The sequence below is a fragment of the Ochotona princeps genome, chromosome 20, assembly GCF_030435755.1.
Source record: "Ochotona princeps isolate mOchPri1 chromosome 20, mOchPri1.hap1, whole genome shotgun sequence".
Classification (NCBI taxonomy): domain Eukaryota; kingdom Metazoa; phylum Chordata; class Mammalia; order Lagomorpha; family Ochotonidae; genus Ochotona; species Ochotona princeps.
In genome coordinates, this window is record NC_080851.1 from 2,837,666 (window position 1) to 2,856,689 (window position 19,024).

Consider the following 19,024-nt stretch of genomic DNA (forward strand, 5'->3'; position numbering starts at 1 on the left):
CCCGTGAGGTATGCAGGAAGCAGGCTGGGGCCCCGCCCAGAGGTGGGTTGGATGCCCAGTTCACCTTGCTGCCCTCACCGCTCTGTACCTCAACTCTGTGAGCCGCCTTGGGTATGCCATTAGGAGTGGCCCTGAGCCAGCTGGTGCAGCCCTGTGGTGGAGCAAGTGCAGCTCTGCCCCCACCCCGGTGCCCGCATGCCCAGCTTGGCCCACACAGCACCTCTACACACAGACCCTCCTCATTCTCACCTGCCCTCCCGTGTCTGCCTCGTGAGGTGACATTCCTGGCCCTGGGGCCCTCCAGGTTGCTGGGCCCCACTGTGGGTTTTACCTGGAGGCTCTGGGGTGGCAGCGGTGTGGAGACCCTAAAGCAGTGACACAGCTGTGATCTGGCAGGCCTAGGATAGCCACAGGGCCCATCAGGAGGGGAGCGGGGCCGGGGACAGCGAGGGCAGGCAGGCAGGGCTGTCAGGAGGGGAGCGGGCCGGGGACAGCGAGGGCAGGCAGGGCTGTCAGGAGGGGAGTGGGGCCAGGGACAGCGAGGGCAGGCAGGGCTGTCAGGAGGGGAGCGGGGCCAGGGACAACGAGGGCAGGCAGGCAGGGCTGTCAGGAGGGGAGCGGGCCGGGGACAGCGAGGGCAGGCAGGGCTGTCAGGAGGGGAGTGGGGCCAGGGACAGCGAGGGCAGGCAGGGCTGTCAGGAGGGGAGCGGGGCTGGGGACAGCAAGGGGCTTTGTTAGCCCTGTGGACTTTAGTGGGGGAGCACTGCATGTTCATTGTGAGTTCTAGGAGACCCGGGCTTGCAGGAAGGTGGGGTGGGGGGACCTTGGGCCAGACAGATGCTCCCTGGAGAGCCAGTTGGCCTGGGGCCAGCAGAGGGACTGGAGAGACCAGCATGGCATGCGGGGAGCAGTGCAGAAGAGTGAATTGGTGCTTGGGAGAGAGAACTACAGAGCAGAAGTGGTGCTGTGAGAGCTGCCAGGAGGGAGATGCCATGGGCCAGGGGGAGGTGGGCAGAGCAGGCTGCTGCCAGATTTGATGGTGGCTGGTGCGTTCACTCCACCCGGCAGCATCAGCACCTGCTGGCACAGAAGATGGGAACTGTACGCCAGAGGCCCTCACTGTCTCCCCTACACCAAGTGATGGTAGTTGGAGTACAGGTGGGTGCGGAGGCTGCTCTTGGCCGGAACCAGGTGACAGCTCTCAGACATGGTGGTCAGCATAGGCCATAATGGGTCAAGCCACCGGCCATAACACTGGTCCCACTTCTGCAGCTCCGTGCCTCTGGCCTGGGAAAGCAACATTAGATGACCCCAGTGTGAGACCTGAATGTGTGTCCTGGCTCCTGGCTTGAGCCTGGCCCAGCCCTGGCTGTTACAGCCATCTGGGGAGGGAGCCAGTAGGTGGGAGAGCTCTTTCTGTCTCTCTGTCATTCTGCCTTCCAGAATAAGTTAAAAAAAAAAAAATTTAAAGGCTAGCAAGGCCATAGTGGATGGTGTGGATAGTGGCGACTTGGGGTTAGGGAGGCCTGGCCTGTTGGTCATTCCCGCCTCCGGGGACACAGAGAAGCACAGGGTGGCTCTTGGGCTTGTGTGGACGTGAGCACATGGTGAGTGTCCTTGAGAAGGTTCTGGTGGCCTGGCAGGTGGCGGTCTGGCTTCCCCAGGCCTCTGGAGCCGTGGGGGAGGAGTGGCCGTTTCAGGGAAATGCTGGGTAGAGTGTGCTGGTGGCCTTGGGTGGGGGGACACCGTGGGAGTGGCTCGGCCGCACTGGGAGCCAGGGCACTGATCACCTTGGAGTAGGGGGACACTCACGGAGACGTGTTGGCTGCGCACCCTCGGTGCACCTGCAGCACCTCTGCATCCTCCCCTGAGACTCCTCAGCATGCGGGAAGTGGCATCTGTGTGGTTGGATTTCTTGTGGTTCTCATGTGACATTGCGCCTCTGAGCAGGCGTCTGCAGCCGCCTGGCCTTTCTGCGCTTGTTAAATCCTATGCTTTTCTTCTGCAGTTCTGAGTAGCTTGTATTAGGAATGCTGAATCTTTCTGTGTCAGTTTTGTTTTTCGGCAAAAGTTTTACCATTTTTGCGTGGCCCTTGCTTCCCCGTCTCTTGCCTCTCCAGTTCGCGCTGGAGCTCTGCAGCGGCAGCCTGTCGGGGTGTGCGTGGGGCCTGGGAGAGTTGGCTGTGGGCAGGCCTGCCTTTGTTCATGTTCCCGATTTTAGGTCATCTGCCCTTCCCAGCCAAGGTGGTGATGATGTCCTCCAGTCTCTTGTTCTGAATTCCTTCCTGCTCCTCCGGTTCTGCTCCAGCATTGTGCTGCATGCTTCCGGAGGTTGTGGGGTCTGGTGGTTGGACTTCCCATGGAGCAGCGGGTTCTCCCAGCTTTCCCACGTGGCCGTCCTGGGTGGTTGAGCATGCGTGTGCCTTGTGTGAAGCATGCTTCTTGGGGCACACAGAGCTGTAGTTAGCCGTGTCCGTCGGGGATATTTCTGCCTGTTGTTTAGGGATGGTGATTTTAACGTTACTTGGCATGGGTGTTGATAACTTTCTCCGCACCAGTGAAGGAAGGGGGCTGGTTGGGTTCTGTGCTGTGCCTCTGCTCTGCCCCTCATGGCGGAAGCAGACCTGGCTGCAGAGGACCTATGAGTGGAGCCTGGCTCCTGGGGAAGGTAGGGCAGGTCTGGCCTGTCCAGCGGCCCAGCTTCCTGGACTCTTTGGCCCCAGGTGGCTGATGCTGGATGTTTGCTGTACTTGCTCAGCCAGCCCAGTGGAGCCCAGGTGCCGCGCCGGGCACAGAAGGGCCTTTGTGCTCGGCTCTCCAGGTGTGCACTGCCCACGCAGAGCCAGGCTCGTGGCCAGCTCCGGCTTCCTGAGTCACGCGCCACTGGGTGCCCGCTTTGTCGCCAGGGCGGGCAGCTTCCGCACGGTTAGTGAAATGGAGCAAGAAAGCAATGCAGCCTCTATGCTGCTGCTAGTGGGGGCAAGTGGGACACATGTGTGACGCAGGAGCCACCCTGGGGCTGTGGGACACGGGTGTCGCAGGAGCCACCCTGGGGCTGTGGGACATGGGTGTGATGCAGGAGCCACCCTGGGGCTGTGGGACATGGGTGTGACGCAGGAGCCACCCTGGGGCTGTGGGACACGGGTGTGACGCAGGAGCCACCTTGGGGCTGTGGGGCTGTGGGGCGGAGGGCTAGCTCCTCCCACACCAGAGGGCATGGACAGGGAGCCCAGGGGTGGGGCCTTTGGCACCTCCTTTGAGCGACTGGGTCACTCCCTCACTCTGGGAGCCTCAGGCAAGGAGGATGAGTGGGGCTGCCACTGCAGTGTGAGCCAGCTGTCCCACCCTGCGATCTCAGGACCGCCTGTTCCTGAGTTCTCAAAAGACCCTAAGCAGGGGCTCCGGGCTGTGGGCTGTACGTCACTGTTGGAAGTGGGACTTGCAGTTTTAAATCACTTGAAAGAAACCTGAATAAATGAATGTACTTGTATTTTGAAGCTATTTGTTTTTACTTATTTGAGAAGGAGACCAAGTGAGAGAGTGCTCCCATGCGTTGGCTTGGTCCAAGCTGAGGGCTTGGAACCCAGCCCCGGTCTCCCGTGTGGGGACCCAGGCATCTCGCAGAGTATGTGAGGAGGAAGCTGGAGCTTAAGTGGAGCCAGGACTCGGCCCAGGCAGGCTGAGATGGGCTCTGGGGATCCCCAGGCAGGGTTCCCACAGGTGCCAAGTACCTGCCCCCGATTATTTTCATGAAAGTGGCTGCCGTGGTTGTCTGCACAGAGTAGAGGTGAGAGAGGCGTGTGGTGTGCTGTCCTGCAGCTGTGGTGTGGTGTGCCGTCCTGCAGCTGTGGTGTGGTGTGGTGTGGTGTGCCGTCCTGCAGCTGTGGTGTGGTGTGGTATGCCGTCCTGCAGCTGTGGTGTGGTGTGCCGTCCTGCAGCTGTGGTGTGGTGTGGTGTGCCGTCCTGCAGCTGTGGTGTGGTGTGGTGTGCCGTCCTGCAACTGTGGTGTGGTGTGGTGTGCCGTCCTGCAACTGTGGTGTGGTGTGGTGTGCCGTCCTGCAGCTGTGGTGTGGTGTGGTGTGCCGTCCTGCAGCTGTGTTGGGCGGTCGTTGCACTTCTGGCCCTTGTCCATCGGCTTCTGCATTGCTGCCAGCAGGTCAGCCTTCAGGCGGGAGCAGAAGTGCTGTGAGAGCTCTCCAGGGGCCTGTGGCTGTTCTGTCATGGCTCTGCTCCAGAACTCACGTGAGGTGTCATGAAGTTGTGTTTCCCTGTAGACCTGGGGACTGTGTTCCTGAGCTTTCCCTACTCTGCTTCTTTAGGATCCTGTCTTGCTCATTTTTGTTCATTGGAGCGAGTGAGGGAGAGATCTGGACAGTTCAGTCTTCAGTGTGCGCAGACGCCACAGGCTGAGCTGAAGCCTCCAGCCAGAACCAGGGGTCACTGGAGCCATCACTGCTGCCTCCAGGGTCTGCACGAGCAGGTGGCCGGAGCCGGAAGTGGAGTGCTGCCACATGCGTCTTTGTCAACGTCTTAGCTGCTAGGCCATCTGTTCCCATCTCACACTTTGCACCCTCCACGTGGCACGCAGTGTCACACAGCAGCCATTTGGGAATGAGCTGTCCCACTTTGCTAGGTGGGTCGTAGTCTTAACAAAACCCTCATGGGTTGTCTGTATCAGTGTTGACTTGATTAGAACTTCTGAATAGTCGTTAGGTCCTGGTGACGGGCTCATCCTCTGGTGTCCCCTGGGAATCTCAAGCCAGTCGTCTGTGTGTGTTGTGACAGACTGGCCTGGTTCATTTCGGAGGGAATGACAAGACTCAGGTTGGAACAGCTGCATCCTGGCCGCCAGGAGCTCTCTCAGACAGGGACCGTGTACCCCGAGGAGCCAGCGAGGTCTGCTGCCAGCCAGCTCTCCGGCACGGGTGTGTCTCATCATGCGTGCTTCCTGCAGGCTCTGCCTTGGGACTGAGTGGCGCTTTGCCAGAGTTTGAGGTTCAGTGAAATGAGCCGTTTCTGCTGCTGCGTCGGAACATCAGCAAGAGGAGCCGGCCTTTGTTGGCAGTGGAGAGTGGACAGCTCCACGGAGGGCTGGAGTCACTGTCGTCCTGCCCGCAGAGGTCAGAGCCAGGGAAGAAGCGCCTCAGTGCAGCTTCGGCCCCTGAAGCTGTTGGCCACCCTGCAGGGCCCCTGGAGGAACCCCTGGCCGGGTCCACCCTGTGCATCGGCCAGGCATGGAGGAGAGAACCAAGTGGGATATGTGGGCAGGCAGGAGCAGGCACATGGACAGCCGACAGTGACCGTGAGGCCCCCATGCCTAGAAGTGGGATTCCCAAGATCTTTCTCGCCATGGCAAGTGGGCGTGGTCTCCAAAGCTGCTGGGCCTTTCCTCTGAGCACAGTGTCTGCGTTGCTGTGTGTAGGGTTGGCTGGGGGAACCGCAGAGGCAGTGACCTGGGCCAGCCAGGGCAGTGCAGGGCAGAGGGCTCTGGCTGCGTGTGTATAGGTGGCCGAGGCTGTTGTGGGAGCAGAGCCCAGGACCAGGTCTGGGAAGCTGGGACAGATGTTCTGGAAACCTGTGATCCTGGCTTTGGTTGGGAGATCCTGGACTACAAGGGTTCTGGTGGATGTGGGTCCCAGGAACAGGAGCTGTGGGGAAGGAGGTGGGTCCAGGGCACCTGCGGGGCCCTGGTGGTGCGTGTGTCTGCCCTGCTCTGTGTCCGTGGCGTGGGTTAGCTGTGCCGCTGGTCCACTCTGTGATACACTCTCCACTGAGAACTCAGCGCCCTGTCCTCCAGTTTGGAGGATGGTGTGAACTTGCCCAGGACCCGAGGAGACCATGGGACTTGGGTGGCTGGGCAGCCTGGCTTGTGGTTCCGGAGTGGCCATGCCATTAGCAGGGCTACAGCCCCCTCTCGAAGGGGCGTGCTGGCTGGCACTAGGGATTGCAGACCTCTCCACCAGGGCTCTCTGTCACTCACTAGGATCAGGGCAGAAGTCACCCCATCCCCTGTCACATACGTAGGTCCCTCTGGGGGAGTCCATGGCAGCTAGGACCAGTGAAGCTGACTGCCTGAGACACCAGCGTGGCCAGTGAGGCTCTGCAGGCACCCCTGCCGACTCTGTCTCAGAGGCCTGAAGACCACAACCGCACCCCTGCCTACCTGCTGGCCCCTGGCGTCTTTGGTGCCTTGTGTGTCCTCCCCAACCTGACGTGACTTTTGTGGCCTCTGTGTTTCCCGGAAGGCGGGGGCAGAGTGGGGAGATGGGGATGAAGGCTCTCAGTGGCCTTGGGACCCGTACCCCTCACGTGGACATGGCTGCAGGGCTCCCATGCAGTGGCAGCTGCCCTAGGGAGGGGAGAGTGCCCTGGGGTGGAGTCCCCTGGATCCTTCGCCAAGGCCACTTGGGGGCACAGAGGGTCCTTTCCTCCCTGGGGTCCAGCAGGGCTGGTCATACTCCTGGTGAAATCTCTGCCGCCCCCACAAATGCCCCAGGCCGTTCTAGCCGCTGCCACCTCGGGCTGGACACAGCCACCTCCTGTCCACGCTGCATCGGGGCGGCCTTCCAGGGCCTTGGAGAACGGAGCGCTCGCTGGCTGCCACACACATTCTTTCTTTCTTCTTTTGCAGCCTGCAAGCTTTCCTGCCACAAGAAATGTGAAGCCGAGGTAAGCACTCCGCTGCCGTCCCGCGGGACTCTTTATGGCTGAGTTGGCTCCGCTGAGCGAGCGAGCGTGGGGAAGGGGCCCCCTTGGACGGCGGCCACGGGAAGGAGCGGCGGGCGGGTCCCTTGCTTCTCGGCGGCCTTTTCATCTCCAGGATAAACCCAGTAGCCTTGGCTCCGTGTTTCTCTTCATGGGAAAGAATTCCAGAGGGTTTGGTTTCGGATAAGAGCTCTGTTGCTTTCTCCGGGCTGTGGCAGCCGCTCTTTCTTGGGGTCAGGCGGGCCTCTGTGTCCTCTCCTGCCCAGCCCTAAGGACCTTCTGGGCCTTGTTTGCAGGGGAGTCCTGCAGAGGCAGTGGGGTCTTGAGCTGCCATGTAGATCTGGGAGCCCTGGAGGAGGGACAGCTTCTCAGTCAAGCTGGCCCTGTGGGGGCATGGCTGCTCTCGGGCCTTGGGACTCCTGTTTGTTGTGGCTGCCCTCTCCCCAGCTCCCTAGATGCAGCGTGTGTTCAGGTGGCTGGAGCCCGAGACTGAGCCCTGAATGGGGCTGAAGGAAGCCAGGGTGGCTGGTCTGGGCTTCCAGTGCCTGCTGAGAGCGTGGGTGGGCCTGTCTTGAGCAGCTGGGTGCTGGGTCATCAGTCGGGGCTTAGCAGAGACTGAGCCATGAGCTGGTTGCCGCAGAGCCCTGTGGAGGAGGTCACTGCCTTGCAGAGTCTTGGCTCCTCTGCCCCTTGGGGACAGGCTGTGGGACACAGACCTGGGCTTTGATTCCAGGAGACCCTGGAAACCCACCCACGTTCCTCCCCACAGTCATCCATCTTTGGGAAGTGACCCCATGGTAATGGTGGTAAGAGGGGGTATTTTAGGGTGATTGGGTCATGAGGGCGGGTCCCTGGGGAGGGCTTTAGTGCCCCTAAGAGCTTACTCACCCCTCTGCCCTGGGGAGGCACTGGGGGACAGTTTCCGGGGACAGGAAGGCTCTGCTGGACCCCAGATCTACTGGCACCTTGCTCTTGTTCTTATAGCTTTTCGAACTGGGAGAGACTGGTAAGGGGTCAGCCTGGCCTCCCGGGGTGAGGTGTTGGCAGCCTGGTGAGCACAGGGCGATGGGCCAGGAACCTGAGTCCCGTGTGGACAGGTGGGAGGGGCAGGCGAACCCTCGCTTAGCTGTCTAGACTGCTGAGTGTGACTTGCAGGGGACCCAGCGCGGTGGGACGTGGACTTGCAACTCGGATGCACACAGCTGCTTCCTGCCTGTGGGCTTTGTCTGCAGCTGCACAAGCTGTGTGGCCATGTGACTTGGTGTGTCCCTGGTCCAGAGCTGACTCATGGGCAAGAAAGGAGGAAGGAAGAGAAACCAGGCGTTTTACGGAAGGCACGTGGGGACGTGTTGCAGGGGTGGGATTGGTGGGGCACCGGAGTCGTCACTACCCATGGTGTCGGCAGGAGCGTCCTGTCCCTTGTTACAGAGAGCTTTGCTTGGGGTAGGATGTGCGGTCTCCTAGGATGCCCAGCGTGTAGTCTTTTGGACAGGTAGTGCTGGCCCGCAGTCTGGGACTGTGCATAGGGGTCTTCCAGAGGGTTCTGGCTCAGCGCCTGCCCTCTTCCAAACAGCCGCCTCCTGCCTTCACTCAGCCTCCTGCCCTCACTCAGCCTCCTGCCCCGGCTCAGCCTCCTGCCCTCGCTCAGCCTCCTGCCTTCACTCAGCCTCCTGCCCTCACTCAGCCTCCTGCCCCGGCTCAGCCTCCTGCCCTTGCTCAGCCTCCTGCCTTCACTCAGCCTCCTGCCCCGGCTCAGCCTCCTGCCTTCACTCAGCCTCCTGCCCTCGCTCAGCCTCCTGCCCCGGCTCAGCCTCCTGCCCTCGCTCAGCCTCCTGCCCCGGCTCAGCCTCCTGCCCTCGCTCAGCCTCCTGCCCCGGCTCAGCCTCCTGCCCTCGCTCAGCCTCCTGCCTTCACTCAGCCTCCTGCCCCGGCTCAGCCTCCTGCCCTCGCTCAGCCTCCTGCCCGCGCTCAGCCTCCTGCCCTCGCTCAGCCTCCTGCCTTCACTCAGCCTCTTGCCTTCACTCAGCCTCCTGCCCCGGCTCAGCCTCCTGCCCTCGCTCAGCCTCCTGCCTTCACTCAGCCTCTTGCCTTCACTCAGCCTCCTGCCCCGGCTCAGCCTCCTGCCCTCGCTCAGCCTCCTGCCCCGGCTCAGCCTCCTGCCCTCGCTCAGCCTCCTGCCCCGGCTCAGCCTCCTGCCCTCGCTCAGCCTCCTGCCCCGGCTCAGCCTCCTGCCCTCGCTCAGCCTCCTGCCCCGGCTCAGCCTCCTGCCCTCGCTCAGCCTCCTGCCCCGGCTCAGCCTCCTGCCCTCGCTCAGCCTCCTGCCCTCGCTCAGCCTCCTGCCCTCGCTCAGCCTCCTGCCCTCGCTCAGCCTCTTGCCTTCACTCAGCCTCCTGCCCCGGCTCAGCCTCCTGCCCCGGCTCAGCCTCCTGCCCCGGCTCAGCCTCCTGCCCCGGCTCAGCCTCCTGCTCCCCTCCGGCCTCCTGCCCTCTGGGCTCACCCTCAGTCTCTGCTTCACTTGAGCAGGGTAGTAGCTGGTGCTGCTGCTTACAGGATCAGACCACATTCAGGCCTTGCAGAAGGAGGTGCAGGGAGAGGAGAGGAGCCCTGGCCCAGCCCAGCCTCCTGTGCCGACCGTCCCCTCCCCCGCAGTCCATGCCTCTGGTTGGTGTCCCACCCAGGGTGTGCCCACCCCAGGAGAGATGGTACCATTGCAGCTGCTGTATCGTGGGTGTGCTGCCCTTCTCCCAGCAGCAGGGAGGGAGATCAGGGACCCCCCCCACCAATGTTGAGCAGAGCCCCTTATCCCACTCCGGCCTCTGGGCACTGTGGCGTCTCCTTTTCTGATGCCTTGGGCCTCCCATCTGTGGTCCCCTTGTCCTGACCGGGTTCCTACCTCCTGCCGCACAGGCCTTGGGTGAGGATGGGCCTTCCGGTGGTTCTGCCACGACTCCTGGGCTCCGTTCTGGGGGTGTTTGTCCCAGCAGCTCTCACTGGCAAGGCTACCCCCTCGTTTGAGCATCTGGAGAGAGTGCCTCTGTGTGGCAAGGAGCTACCCTTCCTCTGTGTGGGTGTGAGAAGCAGGCCTAGAAGTGATGTCACCCGTCGGGGGTCAGCAGCCTCTGAAGTCCCGAGTCCTGGGCGGGGGTCCTAGTCCAGACACTTGCTCATCAGCGAGTTCTTGGTGCTTTGCTGTCAGGCACAGGCCTATGGCCCCAGATGTCCTGCCCCAGTGTCTCGGTCTGACCATTCCACACCTCCGCATGTGCCGGCTGGCGGACAGTCCTCGCTGCTCTTCCCCAGCCTCCTTCATCCTGCTACAGGTGCACTGGCAGCTGTCCTCCTGAGGTGGGCTCTGGGGGACTCCCCACCCCCAGTGACGCCCTGGCAGGACAGCTGTAGCTAGGACTGGGGCTCAGGGTTAGGAGGGCTTGTGTGGCTTCTTGTGTGTGCACAGTCACCTCGTGGGCTAGGGTCAATGGCTTAACGCTGAGTAGGGTCATCTCGTGGGCTAGGGTCAATGGCTTAACGCTGAGTAGGGTCATCTCGTGGGCTAGGGTCAATGGCTTAATGCCGACTGTGTCTGCAGGTTTCTCCAACTCGGAGGTGGCCTGTGGGGAGGTCCAGGAGCCAGGGGGCCCTAGCCACAGCCCCATCTCTGATTCTCTCAGATGGGATCGTCCTCACACTGCCCTGGGGGGACCTTGAGGAGACCTGGCCAGGAACCACTTGGGAGGAAACTGCTGGGATGTGTGGTCCCCATGGACAGGACTCTGGTGGCCCAGCCGCAGACTGGCCTTCTGGTGGGGCTCCAGTGTCAGCTACGCTTGGGTGGGAGGTACTAGTCCTGCCCACAAGCCTGCAGGCAGTTGTTTGGACATCACATTTATTTTATGGCACCATCCCAAGGTCACATGGGGGTCAGAGACTTGCAGTGTGATCACACTGTAACTACAAATGTTTGTTGATGGCTTGGGCCTTGACCGAACCTTTAGGTGTCCCGGAGGCTCCAGGCTGACTCTGTGCCCCCACCCCCCCCTCGTGTCTACAGTGTGGAGCAGCAGGTGCAGAGAACACACATGTTCCATGCCCCTGCCTCCAGGAGATGCTGACGGGGCAGGGAGGAGAGGTTGCACCTGCCAGGGCAGAGAGAGGCCCTCGAGCTGCAGCCAGACGTCACTGATGTGCTCAGAGCACCATGCAGGTGCCTGTCCTGACACGGTCGGGCAGCACGTAGCACGCGTGCCTCACACGTGTGCCCTCCATTGGCACGGGAGACGCTGGCTGTTGATGGTCCCCTCCTGGGCAGACAGAGCACAGGTGACTGTCCTTGGAGCAGCTGTTGGAAGTGGCTCCTGAGGTGTGATTGACAGATCTGGGTCTGGGCCCAGGCTCTGTTTGGGCCTCAGATTCCCCTTCTGGACACCGGGACGCATCACATGGACACACCAACACACGTGTGCACATGGACACAGGGAAACATCATCACATGGACACCACTCTCACATAATGCTCCATTGTATACACACATGCCCTTATGTAGACACACGTGGGCACAAGGACACACTGTCACACAGTTGTACACAGAAGGGCCTCGTGCACACAGGTTCACACACTACACAAACGCACAATTCAGATACCTCATCCATGCCCGCACAGGCACCCCACATCCACACCCGCACCCACACTCCTGCCACACGGCAGAGCTGGGCCTCACCCAGGTGACCTGTTGGCCTAGAGATGCCGTCATCCATCCCAGCAGGCTCTTGGCTCCCATGTTGCCAGGTGTGGGCTGGGCCAGGCTTTGTTTGTTTGTGGTTGTCCATGGTAACAGTGGGCTGGGCCCCAGACAGCAGGAAAGGGCTGTAAAGTGACTCTCAGGCAGGCCTGTCAGAGGGGCCGCCCTAGAGCACCACGAACCCTCATTCCCTGGCCCTTGGCACTGTACCCTCTGCTGCCAGCAGGAGCCGCTGTGTTCACTCCAACCTGCTGCCACTGCTCTTGAGGGAGCTCCTCACAGGACCAGGGGTGGTAGGCCTATGGGAGGCGCAGCTGTGCACCTGTGAGGGTCCCTGTGTATCGCCGGGTGTCCCACAGCCCCGCGGTGTGGGTGGCTGCCCCTGGGTTGCTAGCCTTGTGAGTGGTGACACGCAGGCCCACCCATGTGTCAATGTCAGTATCGAACTGGCCATTGCACGGTAGATTGAGCTGCCACTTGCCCTGTTGGCATCCCACACAGGCTGTAGTTCAAGTCCTAGCTGCTCCTCTTCCAACCCAGCTCCCTGCTAATGCTCCTGGGAAAGCAGTGGAGCTTGGCCCAAGGGCTTGGCCCCTGCACCAGCGTGGCACCCATGGGAGTACTGGCTGGGAACTGACTTGCCTGGTTAATGCTCAGCTGATGTGGCCATTTGGGAAGTGAACCAGCAGGTCGGAGAGCGCCCTGGACTTCTCTTTCAAATAAATCAATGAGGAAAAAAGGAGCCAGAGGCCACGTGTCCTGGTGTCCAGAAAAGGGCCCGTGAGTGAGCGTTTGCCCTCCTGTGGCCTTCCTGCTCCTCACACGATGCCCCTCCCTGATGTGGGGTTTGGGGGCTGCCAGTGCTGAGCTGGGGTGGCGATCACATGGCCGCTCCATGCCCACGTGCTGCTTGGTGTCCAGCAGGAATGTGCCCTGGAGGGCAGCCTGCTCCTGCTTGTGAGGTGGTCATCCCTCGCAGAGCTGTCCTGTCTCCTTGCAGGCACCCTGAGGAGTGAGGGCCCGAGGCAGTGCCTGGTGGACGCTGCCTTCCTCGTAGGAGTCCATTTCTGTTCCCCAGCAGGTGGCTCCATACTGGGTGGCTCTGTGTCCTGGAGGCTGCCTTTGCACAGGTGGGTCCCGTCACCTCCCTGTTGCGTTTCCCCACTCAGTGGGGGTGCGGTGGGTCAGGAGAGGTGCCAGCTGGGCTGGGTGTAGGTGATTGCAGAGCGCTGCTGTGTCCGTGTGCTGGTGACCGGTGAGCGCTGGCAGGAGAAAGTGCTCAGTGGAAGGGGTTCTGACTGCGGGGCTCATGTGAAGCCCCCAGACCTCCCGTGCCCCCGAGTGGCTGCAGGGGTGCCTGGCACACACCCGGCTTCAGGGATGACTACTTCCACAGGCCCCAGGGGCTTGTGCTTTGGGACACTTTGGGGTCGCTGGCGGGTTCACTGTACGCTGTGTTCGTGCGTGTTGATGCGTGCGTCATGCTGTGTAGCCAGGACTGCCCGTCACTGCTAGCCGAGCCCTTCCTTGTGTTGGATGCTGTGTGCACCCCTGGGGTGTGGCCTGTCGTTTTACCGCCCTGGAAATCCCCCGCGCTTTGGCCCAGTCCCACGCCAGCCCTGGCCAGTGTTGTCTTTACCCTCGAGGCGGAAGTGCAGCAGCCTGCAGCGCTGAGTCCCAGCTCACTGCTTGTGGGACCCTCAGTGACCTTCACAGACAGCAGTTCGACTGTCAACACACATGGGACGGGCCAGGATCCTGGTTTGTGGCATGGAAAGTGGCCATGGGACGAGGTCTGTCACGGTGTCCCTAGAACTGCAGGCTGTCACCAGTGTCCCCCGGGGTTCCCTCTGCCCGTCACCATATTGCAAAGCTGTGTGCCACTTGCTAGCTTCGTGTTTGCTCATTCTCACCTCTCCCCAGGGCAATGTGGAAGAGGTGTGTCCTGCTTGCTCTATGTGTGGGCAGGTGGGCTTGGGTGGGGGTGGAGCCACGAGAGTGATCACACACACACAGCGCCAGACAGGAGCTTGAGTCATGGCCTGTCCCAGACGCGCGATGACCGTGTGTCACTGCTGCCTGGAGGAACTTGACTGAGTCAGATGGGCGGAGCGACTGCTGCCCATGAGGCAGTCAGGTCTCTGCAGGCTCCCAACAAGTCCCCCTGAGGGTGGAGGTGGGTGGGGGTCCTGGAAGCAGAGCGCCTGTGGGGAGTGGGGTCCCGTTCCCAGGAGCCAGCGTGGCGGCAAACAGGCCAGACCCTCTGTGCCAGCCCCCTCTGAGCCTCCCTCTCCCTGCTGAGCCCTATGGGTGCCCTGCGAAGGGGTCACTGCTGCTGCCTGCTTTTAAGGCTGGTGTGTGTGTGGACAGGTGGGCTAGGGTTGGGTCAGAGCCACGAGATCCCAACCCTGTGGCCTGGGTCAGCTCTTGGGCAGGCACCTCCCATCTCTTCCTGCCAAGCCCCGTAGATGCCCTGCATGGGGCCCTGATGCTGCCCACGGCTTTCAGAGGAGGAGGCAGAGCCCAAGTTGGGGGCTTAGCTGGTGGCAGCAGGATCCCAGCCCTGTGTCCTGGGGAGGCCTGGGCAGGTGCCTCCGGTCCCTCCCATATTGTGTGTGTCCTGTCCTCAGACCCCTGTGATGGACTCAAAGCACACTCCTTTCTTCTGTCAACTGGATATCCCTGACCGCCATGTTTAGACTCTGTGCAGCTGCACCTGTAGAGAGTTCTAGAAGGGGCAGTCCCCTTTGCAAGGAGCAGGGGACCCTGGGAGTGGGTGTGCTGGGGCAGCCTATAAAGCCAAGGGTGGAGGCCCCCCCTCCACCTCTGGACCTGGCTCTTCTGCCCCCTGCAGGGAGGGCCTGTGCCTGGCCCAGGTCCGTGTCCTGTGGGTCAGGTGCCTCGTTCCTGAGAGGCAGGTGCAGGGTTTCTGTGAAATGCTGCCAAGGGCCCGAGCCTTTCCGCAAATGGACGGAGACTCGATGCTGCCCTCTGGCCCTGGGTCTCAGTCTCGACGCCACTTTGTGGCTAAGCATGTGGTCAGTGAGGGCCCAGCCTCGTGCCTTTACGGAAGCTTCCTTCCTTCCTGGCTCACCTCTTTCTCTTTCAGGTGCTGACGCCCTGCTGTGTGCACACGGACCTGCACCAGGTAAGGCCCTTGCCTTTGTCCGGGCTGTCCGACTGTGGAGTGGGCAGTGCTCCCGGCCCCGCCCCTTCCATCACCGGAGCCGCTGTTGCTCTAGACCGTGCTGAGGACTGCCCTGTCCACTCAGCTACTGTAGGGTTCACCTCCTGGAGCCCTAGTTTGCTGGACTGGACGTTGGCTGTGTCACTTGTGGCAGTGTGTAGTGGCTGCTGAACAGTCAGCTGGATGAGTGCCTTGTGTGTGTGTGTGCATGAGTGTGCGTGTGTGCATGAGTGTGCATGTGTGTATGAGTGTGTGTGCATGACTGAGTGTGCGTGTGTGTGCATGAGTGTGTGCGTGCATGAGTGTGCATGCATGAGTGAGTGTGCGTGTGTGTGCATATGTGCATGAGTGTGCGTGTGTGCATGAGTGTGCATGAGTGAGTGTGCGTGTGTGCATGAGTGCGTGTGTGCACGAGTGTGTGTGTGCATGAGTGTGCATGAGTATGTGTTAATGGTTGATTCATCTGTTAGAAAGGCAGAGCTGCAGAGCAAGGGAGAGACACAGAAAGGGCTCTGCTGCCTGCTGGTTCACTCCCCAAACGACCCAAGCCTGGAGCCTGGAACTCCAGCAGGGCCATTAGCTGGGAGCTGGTTGTGAAGTAGAGCAGCTGGGGCTGGGCTAGGCTCCCATATGAGATGCCGGCACGGCAGGCAGTGGCTTACTGTGCTACTCTACAACGCTGAACCCACCATGTGTTTTTACCAGATGGAAGTCACATGGGTAACGGTTTGTCTTTGCTTGTTGTTTGGGCAGTTGCTCTGTGGTCTATTTATTTATTTAAGATTTATTTTACTTTTATTGGAAAGTCAGAGAGGAGGAAAGACAGAGAGGAAGATCTTCCATCTGTTGATTCACTCCTCAAGCGGCTGCAATGGCCAGAACTGAGCTGATCCAAAGCCAGGAGCCCGTAGCCTCTTCCAGGTCTCCCACACGGGTGCAGGGTCCCGAGGCTTTGGGCCGTCCTCTCCTGCTTTCCCAGGCTACAGGCAGGGAGCTGGATGGGAAGTGGGGCTGCCGGGATTAGAACTGGCGCCCATATGGGATCCCAACATGTGCAAGGCAAGGACTTTAGCCACTAGGCCACACCGCCGGGCCCATGCATATGTAGTTGTTACATGCGTGTGCAATCCACCTGTGCAGTTTGTCATTGCATGTGCATGTATGCACACATGGGATTATTGCATGTACTTGAATATATTTGTGCACATCACATAATTGTTATAGCGTGTGAATGTCTTTTTAACTTTATAGGTTTTTTAAAAAAAAAATCCATTCATTTCAAAGGCAGAATCACAGAGAGCCCTCATGTGTTTGTTCACTCCATGTACCGCCGCCATGGCCAGGGCTGGGCCCGGGAAAAGCCAGGAGCTCTGCCTGGGTCCCCGGGGGCCCCCTGTGGGTGCAGGAGCGTGGGAATTGGTGCCATCTCCGCTGTTCCCCACGAGTACTGGCAGTTACATGGCTGTTGTGCAAGTGGAAACAGCGAGAGGTGTGTGATGTGTGATTCTCATTGGCATAGAGACTTGTGTTTGTGCGGCCTCTGTGCACGTGTGTGGACGCTGTGCCTGAGGAGTTGCCCTGGCTACCTGGATGCTGAGTGGCCACTGCCACAGCTGGGCACCTGCTACCCTTTGTGGGAAAGATAGGCCTGTTGGTGCTGAGTTGGATGTTCTGACATGCCCAGTTTTGAAATCAGAGGTCTATTGCACAGAAAACAATCTAACTTCAGTTAGTGGAGTTTTGGGGGCTATGTGAGCTATGTGCTCTGTTGTAGGCCCGCCATGGTATCCTGGGGTCTCAGTGACTCTCAGGCCTGTGAGGTGTGTGGCAGGTTGTGTTTTTGGGGGTGCAATGTCCAGTGGGGACCATGTTCTCTCACCTTGGTGGGGGGAGTCCCTTGGGCTGTGCTCCCATGTGTTGGTCTCGCTCCCTCGCTTTGGTGGGGGGAGTCCCTTGGGCTGTGCTCCCATGTGTTGGTCTCGCTCCCTCGCTTTGGTGGGGGGAGTCCCTTGGGCTGTGCTCCCGTGTGTTTGTCTTGCTGCCTCACCTTGGTGGGGGGAGTCCCTTGGGCTGTGCTCCCGTGTGTTGGTCACGCTGCCTTGCTTTGGTGGGGGGAGTCCCTTGGGCTGTGCTCCCATGTGTTGGTCTCGCTCCCTCCCTTTGGTGGGGGGAGTCCCTTGGGCTGTGCTCCCGTGTGTTTGTCTTGCTGCCTCACCTTGGTGGGGGGAGTCCCTTGGGCTGTGCTCCCGTGTGTTGGTCACGCTGCCTCACCTTGGTGGGGGGAGTACCTTGGGGTGTAGTCCCATGCTGTTGGGGTGGTGGGTGTTCGGTCCTGCTCACTCCCTGCCTTGCTGACTCTGGGTTTGGGCACAGGTAGCTATGGCTGGTGGTGTACCCAAACCCACCCTGCCATCCCCTGGGGTGCCAGTGTCCCTGCCTGAGCCTCCAGGCCTGGCACTCCACTGTTGGCGACACACTGCATTCCTGCTCCATCCAGTGCTGGTTTCGCCTTGTCCCCCTGCCACCCTCAGTGACCCCCTCAGCGACTCCCTGACCGGGCTGTGCCTGAGCCCTTGCAACAACTTCCCACAGGTGTGTCCTAACATGTCTCAGTGTCAGGAGCAGCTAGGCTGCCAGGAGCCTGGGCACAAAGCTGCCCTGAGAGTCCAGGTGCCATTCGTTGGACCCAGCTAGGGGTTGTGCCAACAGACATAGTGCATCCATGAGCTGCCTTTGGGACCCTGTTCATGACACCACAGTCTCAGGGTTATGTTGTTTTTGTCTGGCGCAAGCCATGGCTGCCAGACTTGAGGGATGTCTGCCTCCTGACATGGAGCTCCAGGCCTATCCATGCATTTCTTGCTTTCTTTAACCACAACGTGGCGCATCCCTGCTTGGCTGGAGTGGCAGAGGCAGTTAGTCCTCTGGGCCCCTGAGCCTAACACACCCGGATGTTAGAGACCTTTCCCGGTGCTGGGCTGTCTGCTGGGCTGTCTGCCTGTGGGCCTGTGTTTCCCTTGTGAGTCTGGTGTTTGCCCTGGCCATACAGTGAAGTGTGAGGTTACCACATGGTGTGCGGCCTCCACGTGGGAGGCAGAGTCCTCCTTGTCAGAGCTCCCAGCTGGTGTGTCACATGTAGGCTCTGAGGTCCTGTGGAACCAGCGTGGGACGGAGTCCCAGGAACAGACAGCAGTGTGCAGGGAGACAGATGGGTGGCAGGAGAGAGGTCATGCGAGTGCTGGGACCTGTGCTGCGCCACGGCAGGTGCAGGGGGACGGTCGTTCCCAGGTGTCATCCGAGCTGTGGTTCTGGGAGCAGAGGCCCTGTGCTCTGCTTGTCATTGTCATCAGCTGGCATCACGCCATGCTGCATTGGGCATGGTAGGCTCGGTGGCCCCTCAAGTCAGAGGCAGGCTGTGATTCCACTGTCGTGTGTGTGTGTGTATACACATCAACACAGAATGCTGTAGCAGTTATCAGGGTGTCCCCTGCCAGAGCAGGTACCTGGGAGAGGTGTCTGCCCCAAGCTGAGTCCTTTTAGCCTGTTCTTCTGGGGGTTGGGGTTTGCTGCCTGCTCTGGGCGCTGTGAGGACAGGAGGAACGAGACTTGCACCCGGGACACGCACTGGGATCCCAGCAGCTCCGAGGCTGCCTGCCTGCAGGGTGGGCTTAGTGTTTCCTCCTGTACTCTCTGCTGGCAGCAGGGACACTGTGAGGGCTGGCAGCTGGTGGCAGGGAAAGTGTGGCGTCAGGTGGTCTGCAGGGCTGTTTCTCGGTGTGTCCCCGAGTGGGGCCGTGCTTTCCCCTTCCTCTCCCTCGGAAGCCACTGGGTCCCTGTGCACCCCAGAATCCTGGCAAACTCAGGGGCAGGGTTGGCTTCTGCAGGGAGAACATGATGGAACCCTTGTGCACAACTCCTGCCCCAGCCAGGCCAACCCTCCCAGCGGCTCATGCCCGCCATGTCCCCACCCCAGACAGCCCTGCAGAAGCCTGTGCCATTTACAGAGTACCTGTTGCCCTTGAGAGGCCTGTGCCCCTGCCTTCCGGTGGCCTTTGTGTGTGGGAGCAGGTGCTGGCCCATGGGCGGGGGCGCTGAGAGGCTGAGCTGTGACACTGCCCGCTTCTTTGTTAATCAGAGTGGGTACCCATCAGAGGTGACCCCAGGTATTGGTGACTGTTGGAGACTACAGCCCTCAGCCTGGTGTTTCAGACGACGCCTGTGTGTGCACATGTGTGGACGTACACACCACGAGACAGCAGGGAAGGCAGGGAGCACCTGGATCTGCCCCGGGTCCAGCAGGGAATACACGCCTGTGGGGAGGCCTCCCTAGTCTAGGGTGTGGGCAGGCTCAATTGAAGCCCACAGAATCCTCCTGCACATCCCCTCTCTGGAGGGCC

The 19,024-nt window shown here is 60.7% G+C and overlaps 1 protein-coding gene across 1 annotated transcript in view; it reads left to right on the top strand.

Annotated features, from left to right (window-relative positions):
* Positions 1-19,024, top strand: part of TNS3 (tensin 3) — a 130,319-nt gene that overhangs the window by 27,084 nt on the left and 84,211 nt on the right. Inside the window, exons 3-4 of the mRNA XM_058678365.1 lie at positions 6,632-6,669; positions 14,550-14,588. The gene's annotated coding sequence lies outside the window, so the exon portion shown is untranslated. The remainder of the gene's footprint in view (positions 1-6,631; positions 6,670-14,549; positions 14,589-19,024) is intronic.